Source organism: Neovison vison, chromosome 11, assembly GCF_020171115.1.
Source record: "Neovison vison isolate M4711 chromosome 11, ASM_NN_V1, whole genome shotgun sequence".
NCBI classification, from domain to species: Eukaryota; Metazoa; Chordata; class Mammalia; order Carnivora; family Mustelidae; genus Neogale; species Neogale vison.
In genome coordinates, this window is record NC_058101.1 from 153607951 (window position 1) to 153618962 (window position 11012).

Here is an 11012-nt window from a genome sequence, read left to right on the forward strand (position 1 = left end):
CTTCACAGCACACACCATAGCACATACCCTCCCCAATGTCCATAAACCCAACCACCCTTTCCCTACCCCCCTACCCCCAGCAACTCTCAGTTTGTTTTGTAAGATTAAGAGTCTCATGGTTTATCTCCCTCCCAATCCCATCTTTTTTAATTTTTTCTTTTCCCATCCCCCAAGCCCCCACGTTGCCTTTCAAATTCTTCATATCAAGGAGATTATATGATAAATGTCTTTCTCTGATTGACTTATTTCACTCAGCATAATACCCTCTAGTTCCATCCACATCGTTGCAAATTGCAAGATTCATTTCTTTTGATGGATGCATAGTATTCCATTGTATATATATATACCACTTCTTCTTTATCCATTCATCTGTTGTTGGACACCTAGGTTCTTTCCATAGTTCAGTTACTGTGGACATTGCTTCTATAAACATTTGGGTACACGTGCCCCTTCAGATCAGTACATTTGTATCTTTAGGGTAAATACCCAGTAGTGAAATTGCTGGGTCATAGGGTAACTCTATTTTCAACTTTTTGTGGAACATCCAAGCTGTTTTCCTGAGTGGTTGCACCAGCTTGCATTCCCACCAATAGTGTAGGAGGATTCCCCTTTCTCCACATCCTCGACAGCATCTGTCATTTCCTGGCTTTTTAATTTTAGCCATTCTGACTTATGTGAGGTGGTATCTCATTGTGGTTTTGATTTGTATTTGCCTGATGCCCAGTGATGTGGAGCACTTTTTCATGTGTCTGTTGGCCATCTGGATGTCTTCTTGGCATAAATGTCTGTTCATGTCCTCTGCCCATTTCTTGATTGGATTATTTGTTCTTTGGGTGTTAAGTTTGATAAGCTCTTTATAGATTTTGGACACTAGACCTTTATCTAATATGTGGTTTGCAAATATTTTCTCCCATTCTGTCATTGGTCTTTTGGTTTTGTTAACTGTTTCCTTTGCTGTGCAAAAGCTTTTGATCTTGATGAAGTCCCAGTAGTTCATTTTTGCCCTTGCTTTCCTTGCTTTTGGTGATGTTCCTAGGAAGAAATTGCTGCGGTTAAGGTCGAAGAGGTTGCTGCCTATGTTTTCCTCAAGGATTTTGAGGGATTCCTTTTTCACATTGAGGTCTTTCATCCATTTTGAGTCTGTTCTTGTGTGTGGTGTAAAGAAATGGTCCAATTTCATTTTTCTGTATGTGGCTGTCCAATTTTCCCAACATCATTTGTTGAAGAGACTGTCTTTCTTCCATTGGACATTCTTTCCTGCCTTGTCGAAGATTAGGTGACCATAGAATTGAGGGTATATTTCTGGGTTCTCTATTCTATTCCATTGATCTATATGTCTGGGGTTTTTTGGCCAGTATTATACTGTCTTGATGATTACAGCTTTGTAATAGAGCTTGAAGTCTGGAATTGTGATGCCACCAACTTTGGCTTTCTTTTTCAACATTCCTCTGGCTATTTGAGGTCTTTCCTGGTTCCATATAGATTTTAGGATTATTTGTTCCATTTCTTTGAAAAAAAAAAAGAATGGTATTTTGATAAGGATTGCATTAAACATGTAGATTGCATTAGGTAGCATAGACATTTTAACAATATTTGTTCTTCCAGTCCATGAGCATAGAATATTTTTCCATTTCTTTGTGTCTTCCTCAATTTCTTTCATGAATACTTTATAGTTTTCTAGGTACAGATTCTTTGCCTCTTTGGTTAGGTTTAATCCTAGGTTTCTCATGGTTTTGGGTGCAATTGTAAATGGGATTGAGTCCTTAATAATAATCGGTGTAGAGAAATGCAGCTGATTTCTGTGCATTGATTTTTACTGAATTCTCGTACAAATTCTAAGAGATTTGGAATGGAGTCTTTTGGGTTTTCCATATAAAGTAACATATCATCTGCAAAGGGTGATAGTTTGACTTCTTCTTTGCTGATTTGGATGCCTTTAATTTCCTTTTGTTGTCTGGTTGCTGAGGCTAGGACTTCTAGTACTATGTTGAATAGCAGTGGTGATAGTGGATTTCCCTGCCCTGTTCCTGATCTTGGAGGAAAAGCTCACACAATGACATTTAATGGGCTTGGCAAACCATGGCCTACAGCCTGGCTACTTGTGTTTGTAAACAAAATTTTACTGTAACAGTCAGGCCCACTCATTTATCTTTTGTTGGGCTGTTTTCTGGCTACATCAGCAGAGTTAGGTAGTTTCAAGAGATAGGTCCCAAAGGCTAAAATATTTACCACCTAAAAATATTAAAAGAAAATTTGCTGTTGCCTGAATTAATCTCAAAAACATGGTGCTCAATGAAAGAAGTAAACACTCTATGATTCCATCTGTTATGAAATTCTAGAAGGGCAAAACAAATCGAGGTGTGAAAAAATCAGAACACCTGTTGTCTCTGGGGGAGTGGAGCACATATTGACTGGGAAGGGTCACAGGGAAACTCAGGGGTGATGATGGCGTCATAGATTTTGATAACCATTTGGATTACACAGTTCAATGCCTTTTGGGGGGGAACTGAGAGGTGTTCTCTTGTGATTTGTACATTTTATTGTGTAGACATGGAAAACACTGTTAGCAAACGTTGAAACTTAAGTAACAACATTTATGCTGAACTATTTAGGGGAACATGTTCTGATGTCTGTGATTTCCTCTGAAATGCCCCCAAAATAGGTGGGATTAATGGATAGAGAGAGGATAAATGTGTGAATGTGTGATACAACAAGTGTAGTAAAATTGCAGTGGACGTTCTTGCAGCTTCACCTCATGCTGGAAATTTCTCATAATAGAATGCTGGGGACAAAAAACAATACTGGCAATGTGTAAGATCAGGATGTTTTCATTTACTTAAATACAAGGGCTCAAAGATAATATTGTACCAACCTCTAAATAAGATAGAGTAACAAATCCAATAGTAGATAGACCCTCACTCCTTTTACAGGGTTTTATGGAGAAATGACCCATTAAAAACAATTCCCTTCTTCTTCTAGAACAAACTTGCTGGACGTGCATGGCCCCATCTTGATGGCCAAGAGCTAAAAGTTGGGCCTGTCATCATGAAGGAAGTTGTTGTAGTATCCTTTCTGTTCAGATGATGCTCACATATATACCCCAACATTTGACTTTTTCTTGGGTAGTTACCCAGTACAGTCAAGTTTTGACTGAAGAAGACTCACCCACATTGCCTCTGCTTTCTGCATTCATGCAACATGAATAGAGGTAGTGAGAGGAATGCATTCTGCATTCATGCAACATGAATAGAGGTAGTGAGAGGAATGTCCTCACAATGCTAGGGTCCTGTCATGGGATCACAACCAAGAGAATGGATCTCATTGTCATCTCTGTTCTCAAACCCTTAATGTAAAGTGTTCTCAGTTTGGTTGAAAGTCAGGTGACTTGAATGATCCATGCCAGAAACCATTCTGTACAACAGAAGCAGCAAGATGATGCACAAAGAGGAAGAATATGGAGATTGTGAGGGGTGAAGCTTATTAAGGTGGGGCATCATTCGGAATATTCATAGCTTCTGTTGATGTGCTAGAGCTGCTCTGGTTCTGAGCAATTCTCATTCCTTCACTTTCTGCAAGGTCCAATTATTTGTCTTTTTTTTTCCTCCCTTGGTGAATTTAGCTGAGCAGCCTGTTATTACCTGGTGGTTTTCTCATAATACATTTCCTATTATTTGAGGTAACCCAAATGAGTGTTGGTTCTTATCACTAAAAAGAAGAAGAAGAAGAAGAGGGAAAGAAAAAAATAGCACACATGGGGAAATGCTTACCAAGTTGTACCCACATCTGGTCATCCATAGTTCATTTCATTCCCGTAAGTTTGTTTGTTTGTTTGTTTTTTAAGATTTTCTTTATTTGATAGAGAGAGAGAGAGAAGAGAGAGCACAAGCAGGGGGAGTGGCAGGCAGAAGAAGGAGAAGCAGGCTCCCCACTGAGCAGAGAGCCCAATATGGGGCTCCCCAGATCATGACCTAAGCAGAAAGCAGACACTTACCTGACTGAGCTACCCTGGTGCCGCATAATTTCAGTAATTTAAAAAAATATATGTACCGAGGGGCACTTGGGTGGCTCAGTAGCTCTGCACTCAGCGTGAAGTCTGCTTCAGATTCTCTCTGCCTCTCTCTCGCAAATAAATAAATAAAGCTTAATGTACAAAATAAAACCCGAAAGGACAATAATACCTGCATCATTAAGGTCATTTCTTGTTAAGGTTATTGTTATTTTTTGTTTTTTCAAATACTTTTTAAGGTTTTCTCCTGGTTATGGTTCATATGTTTTTGCTTCTTCACACACCTGATGACTTTTTATGCCATGACGAGAATTCTGTGCTATATTATTGTGTGTTGGAGGATTTGTATTCCTTTAAATATTTTGTTCTGGGGTAGGTTAGGTTTTTTGGGAACAATTTGATCTTTTCAGACTTTCTCTTAATTTCTCTTTGGTGGCACCCACTAGTCTTTTAGTTTGTAATCTGGTCCCATGACTGAGGTAAGACTCTTCTGAGGATTCTATTAATCCTCCATGTGTGAGGAGTTCTTCCTGCTCAGGAAACACAGGTTGTTCTTGGCTCTGTGTAAGCTCTCGGGATTTTTCTGCATGTTTTTCTTGGGTAATTCCTTCCCAGTAGTTTCTGTACATGGATCCCTTGCTCAGTGCTTACTGGAAAACTGGAGGGGTCCCCACTGATGGCATATGAGGCCCTCAGTATAGTTATCTGTTCTCCAAACACAGCCCCGTGGATTCTAGCTACCTTGATCTGTGTCTCCTCAACTCTGTGAGACCTCTGCATTCTGTTGGGGTGCTCCCTCCCTGTATACAGCCTGGAAACTCTTGCCAGGCAGGAAACAGGGTCAGTCAGAGGGCTCACATTCTTTATGTCCCATCTCTCAAGAGAAGGGGATGGGCACAGGTCTTCACTGCCTACTGCTCAATATCTGAAAACCAGTGTTTCATAACTTTTGTCCAGTTTTGTGTTGTTCAAGATGGAGGGTTAGATCCAGTCCCTGTTACTCCATTATGGCTGGAAGCAGAGGTTCCTAATACTTTCTAAATATTTCAAGTTTTCTACAATTTATATACCAGCTATGTGTACCTGCAAAAGTCAAGTCTTTAAAAATTTATCCTATACAGTAGCAAGAAAGTTAGAACAATGAAAGTTTGAAGCCAACAAACCAGATTTTACGTTCAAATCAATTATTCATCAGTGAAGACCGATAAGCCTAAAATGGCATGAAGCAGAAAATGAGATATCAAGTGCTCTAAATGACTTCTATCACAAGAACAAAAACCAAAAACCACCCACTACCACAACTGCCACCAAAACCAAACTGTGAACACTTCAAAGAGCATTCTGAATTTCCATAGAACTGTATATTGTGGCAGTTGACGTGGGAGAGCCTGGAAGCAGGCTGACAGAAATAGCTCTGTTTTCTCATTTATTTAAAGCTAATTCTGCCATAGAACATCACCATGGGCCTCTGCTCCACTCTTCCTCCACCAACCTTTGGGGATATTTCTCCTGAGGAGGACCAAAAGAGCACAGAGAGTCTGTTTTTGTCAGTTACCAGGGAAGCTGCATCTAATATAAACTCCCCTGAGTGTGCCAATCCAGTGGCTCTTACCGAAAGAGTGGAAGACTCATCCCCTTCCTGGAGGGTGTCTCCCACAGTCCTGCGTTAGCCTGCCTCAGGCCACATGAGAAACACAAGGTGAGAAGCACCTCCCCACTCTAAGATCCAAGACACCAGAAATGGTTGGTTGATGTGACATCTTCCTGAGAATTATGTACCCATTCCCTGGCAGGGGAAGGGGGTAGGGGTAGGGGCCAGAGGAATCCTGTTTTGCTACGTTATTCCTCCTGTAATCTGCTCTAAATGCAACCTGCTTTTTGTGGCCTGTGGCTTCTGAGTCAGGAGAATGTGTCAGTGAGCCAAGAGCTGTGTGAAGGGAAGGCTCTCTCTATTGATCCCAGTCCAGAAATGCCTTCTGGCTTCCTGGCAGCAGTGCTGGTCTGAGACCCCGCCTCTGTTTATACTTCCTATCAAAATGTTAGGACTTCAAGCTTTAGCCTTCACAAAATCTGTGAAGCTCAACAGTGGAAAATCACAGCCAAAGATCAAATGCACACAGTGATGTCAAAAGAAAAAAAAATCTGTATTTCCTCACTGTCTTATAATTTTTTCTTTATTGTCTTTGATTAGTCTTCTCTAGCTTTGCCTGAGGGGATGACACTTTAGTTTCTCATATCTTGAGATGTTTTCGCGGTTGCAGGTAGTTGGGTGATGGGGTTGGGTGTAGGGAGATGCCTGTTAAGGGAATGAATAGATAGAAAGGGTGGGAGTCAGGTTGATGCAAAGGGATGCGTGGTGGCCAACTTAGTCAATGCTTGAGAGGGTTTCTGGACTGAGCTGCTAGCTGAGACCTGCACACCCCCTCACTCCCTCACCCCCATGTTCGGCCTGTCCTGAGAATGGGAAAGCATTCTGTTAGGCAGGGACAATGGCAGTTACAAGTAGAGATTCTGGAATCTCCTGAGGAGGTTTCCCAAGCCCCATTCTTGCCTCTCCCTGACTACTTCTAAAATCTTCTTTCTGGCTTCTGCTGCTTTCTAGGTAAGCAGTCCACAGTCTACGGAGCTCAGCTGGTGTAGTCTGCCCTCTCTGTGTGGTGATTTTCTTTGGTGCAGTAATTAACAGAGTGAGTTCCAAAGTTAGAGAGTTCAAATCTAGCTCTGACATCTGCAAGTGATGTCCTCTCTCTGACTCATCTGCTATCCCAGGAGGTTACTGTGAGAATTAATGTAGAAATCATACCAGGATGTCTAGTGAGCTGTAACCCCAAGTGGCCGCTACCGTTTGCCCTGAGAATTATAGGAAGTTCTTGGGGCTGAATCTGCCCCTTCCTTTTCCTTCATGTCTGTGTCCCTCTTTCATCTTTTTCTGCCATTTACCAGTTACTCACCCTGGGATGGCTACTAAATGTTCTGTGCCCTGTTGTTAAGGACAATAACAATGCCTCCCTCAAAGGGTTGTGATGCTGGTTAAATGGAGCCATTTAACAGAATGTCCAAAATGAAGTCCTCATGTAGTTTAGAACAACACCTGATGTAGAGAGGAAACTAAAGGGATGGCTGTTTATACTGGAGTGAATACAGTTTTGTTTTTTAACTGCACACCAATGCCGCCATCTTGATCTGTCCAGTAGCAATCTAGAGTGGGTAACAGGTGAACGAGGTTCCTGGGGTGGCAGCTGTCTTTGGATCCAGAATCCCATAAGAATCTTAGACCTGTTAAGCCACTGGGTGGGGTCACTGCTGATTGAAGAGATGAACAGGAGGCTGTGATCTTGGAAATCTAAGGAAATCTCTAGAAGTCCTTTTGACTTACACAAAGTTAATTCACATTTATTCCCATTAAAAATCTTTGTTATGAGGGTGCCTGGGTGGCTCAGTCAGTTAAACATCTGCCTTTGGCTCAGGTCATGATCCCAGTGTCCTGGGATCAAGTGCCACATTGGGCTCCCCACTCAGTGGAAAAGCCTGCTTCTCTCTCTCTGCTGCTTCCCCTGCTTTTGTGCTCGCTCTCTCTCTCTGTCAAATAAATAAAATCTTTTTAAAAAGCTTTGTTATAAGAGATATTAAGTAATATCATTTGCAATATTATAGGCACTCCATTTTTTAAATCCCACTTTTAAAAATAAGGAAGTATATATAATAGTCTATGTATACATACATATACAGTTAGCATATGCATGGAGAAACTTGAGACTGTATTCCAAACTGTTAGTATTTGCATCTTCAGTGGAGCAGGAAAGGAATTACAAGAAAGTTTTTCTTTTCTGCAATATATATTTTTATATCGTCAGAACTTTTAAATAGTAATAACACATTTTTTCCTTATTATGTCAGAATAATTTAAATATATTTGTCCCATGTATTAATATGTGAAAAGGGATGTGCATACTCCTTTTAAAAGTATTATCTGTATGTGAAATAGATGTAAGTATTTTGCCTAGAAACTTAAGTCTACCTTATCCCCTCCATCCAAGGCATGCTAGGAACCCATTATAGGCACAGGTGACAGAAGTTTGTACATGTTTTGGAAACCACTGGACACATTCATCATTTTCCTGAGGCAGAAACATGGGAATGGGAACCATTGAATAACATCCAGCTGACTGGGGTTGGGGGCCCACGTGGACACCGCTGCCCCTAACATGCGCTGTCTCTTCCAGGCAGCTCTGCCCTGCCACCAATCCATGTTACTTCCTTTTCCCACAGCTTTGTTTCTCATGATGTTCCAGCTCCCACTGCCAAATTTGTCTCCTATAGGCCTCTAGGTTCCCACTTCTTGACCCTGGTTTGACTTTCTTTTTTTGTTTGTGATCTTGGAAATCTAAGGAAATCTCTAGAAGTTTGTTTGTTTGTTTGTTTGTTTTCTGGCCCTCGCCTCTTGATTGCCTCGCCTGTCCCAGATGTTCAGACACTGTGACCACCTTTCTAGGTCCATTTGGGCAGCCCTGCCTGGCATTGGCCTATGACACAACTCTGGAAATTCCCAGATATCTGAGGGGGAGCTCTGAAGAAGTTAACATGGCTTTGAAACTCCCTTAAATATACAAATACACAACTGCATATTTGCAGGCAAACCAGCCATCTATGGCCTTGGTTTTTAGGCTCATCCAAGATGTTGCGTGTACCAACAGTCTGTGCCTTTTTAATTGCTGAGCAGGATTCCAAGGTATAATTGTAGTACTGTTTTAACCATTCATCTATTGAAGGATATCTGGGCTATTTCATTTTTGGACCATCACTACAAACATCTCTGTACAGGTTTTTGTGTAAACCTAAATATCCATTATCCTTGAGATAAATGCCCAAGAGCACAATTACTGAGTCATCATGTAATTGCACATTTAGATTTGTAAGAAACTGACAAAATGTTTTCCATAGTAGCTGCACCATTTCACTTCCCATCCATAATGTATGAGCAGTCTAGTTTCTCAGCATCTTCCCCAGCATTTGCTGTTGTCACTGTTCAGGGTGCTTTAGTGATATCATGAGGTTTTAATTTGCATTTCCTTGGTGGCTAATGATGTTGAACACCTTTTCATGTGTTTATGGACCACATATATGTCCCCTTTGCAGAAATAGCTATTTGAGTCTTTTACTCATATTTAACTATTTCTAAAAAATTAACTCTTTAGAAAGTCCAGTGATACAAATCACAAAGTCCTAGGAAGCACTATTTTACATTTGTTAGAGCTTGTGGAGGGTTAAGGAGAGGGTCAAGAAGATATGTACTGTGCCCTGCCCTTCAACTTCTTCCTACATAAGACAATTAAAAATATACTAAACTGATGGGGTACAGGTTGGACTACAATTGGGCCACATTTTCTAGTGTTCAGGGTCACCATGTGTGGTGAAAATCCCTTGTCCTATACAGATGTGGCTTTCTTTCTGGTAGCAGAAGGAACAGCCTGAGCCAGAGTTGTCACTCTAGGGTGGGCTTACCCATCTTGCTTTCTCTGTCTTTGTCTCTGCATGTGGCAGCCTTGTAGACCTTCAGCCAGCTGGGGAGGGAGTTACACTGAAGGCAGAGAAGAAGACTCACTTCAAGGCAGGTGCTCCAATCTTTTTTACTGAACATGGTTCCCTGGGTTAAACACCACATTCCCAGGTAATAATGAAGTGCAGTTAAAAGAACCTCATTCAGCGCTATCAAGATCTTGCTTGGGCCACTTTCTTTTTCATGGAGCTGTTGACTCTTCAAAGTCAAACTCAGCATGGGGAAGCCAAAGCCAAAGCCCATGAGTGATGAAAGCAGTATCTACTGATGAGATTTGGCTTCTAATGGGGGATAAGGTTGACAAACTCTATTCCTTTGTGCACCCAGGCTGGGTGAGTCCTAACTTTTCTAATGTGTTCCCAGAGTGAGGATGTTATGATACCTTGCTAACATCTCCAGTAACCTCCTTCTAAACCCTAAGGCCTTCCCCGGGTCTTGCTGCACTCCCTCTCCATCACTGCCTGACATTCACTAAGTGTTTTCTTTGTTATATTCTGCTTTCCCCACATTTTATTTTTTCCCCTGTGCTACCATTTCTCACTCCTCCAGATGTCTAACATTAGCTATTACCTCAGGTCCTTGTCTGGTGTTCTTCTCTTCTCCCTATAGTCTCATTTCCTTCTAGGGCTCATTCTTTTTCAGGACTTCAGCCACCTCCGCTTTTAGATGTCACCCAAGAGGACTTCCCTTCTAGACCTCCAGCTTCTTTCATGTCCACTGCAGCCTTTGCCTTGCCATCAGTATGCCTCCATTGTTTTTTTCTTTTTTAAAAGATTTTATTTATTTATTTGTCAGAGAGACAGATGACAAGTAGGCAGAGAGAGAGAGGGGGAAGCAGGTTCCCTGCTGAGCAGACAGCCCGATGCGGGGCTTGATCCCAGGACCTTGAGATCATAACCTGAGCCGAAGGCAGCGGCTTAACCCCCTGAGCCACCCAGGCACCCTCCATTGCTTTTTCTGCCTCAGGAGCTCTTCTTCCTGGTTCCCTGTTCCTAATACGGCAAATCCACAGTCAACTATGGATTTATAAATGATAAAGAAGTAGTAGTAACTGATGTAATAGTTGTGATCATGATTCTCTGTTTAACCCAGTCATCTAATGCCTTAGCTAAAACCCAAGTATTTTTCATCCTAAACTTTCCTTCTCCTTGGGTCAGGGATCCCATATGGTTTTACCCCTTGTCTGTATAACAAAACCCAGATGAATGTTGAGTTCAAAACAAGAGAACATGTGGGAGTTTTTCATTTGGACAAGAACTGACTTTGGCATAGTTCCAAGCATTGTCTCTAGCTTTTTCTAAGAATAAAAGCTAAGGGGGAAAGAGTCTAATGGGTGGGAAGGAAGAACTGCCTGGGTATAAGCTGAACTAGTGCTGAACTCAGCATATTTTTACATTCAAATAATGCAGGAAAGAGGACTGGATGGTAAGGGAAGATGGTTGGGTAAGA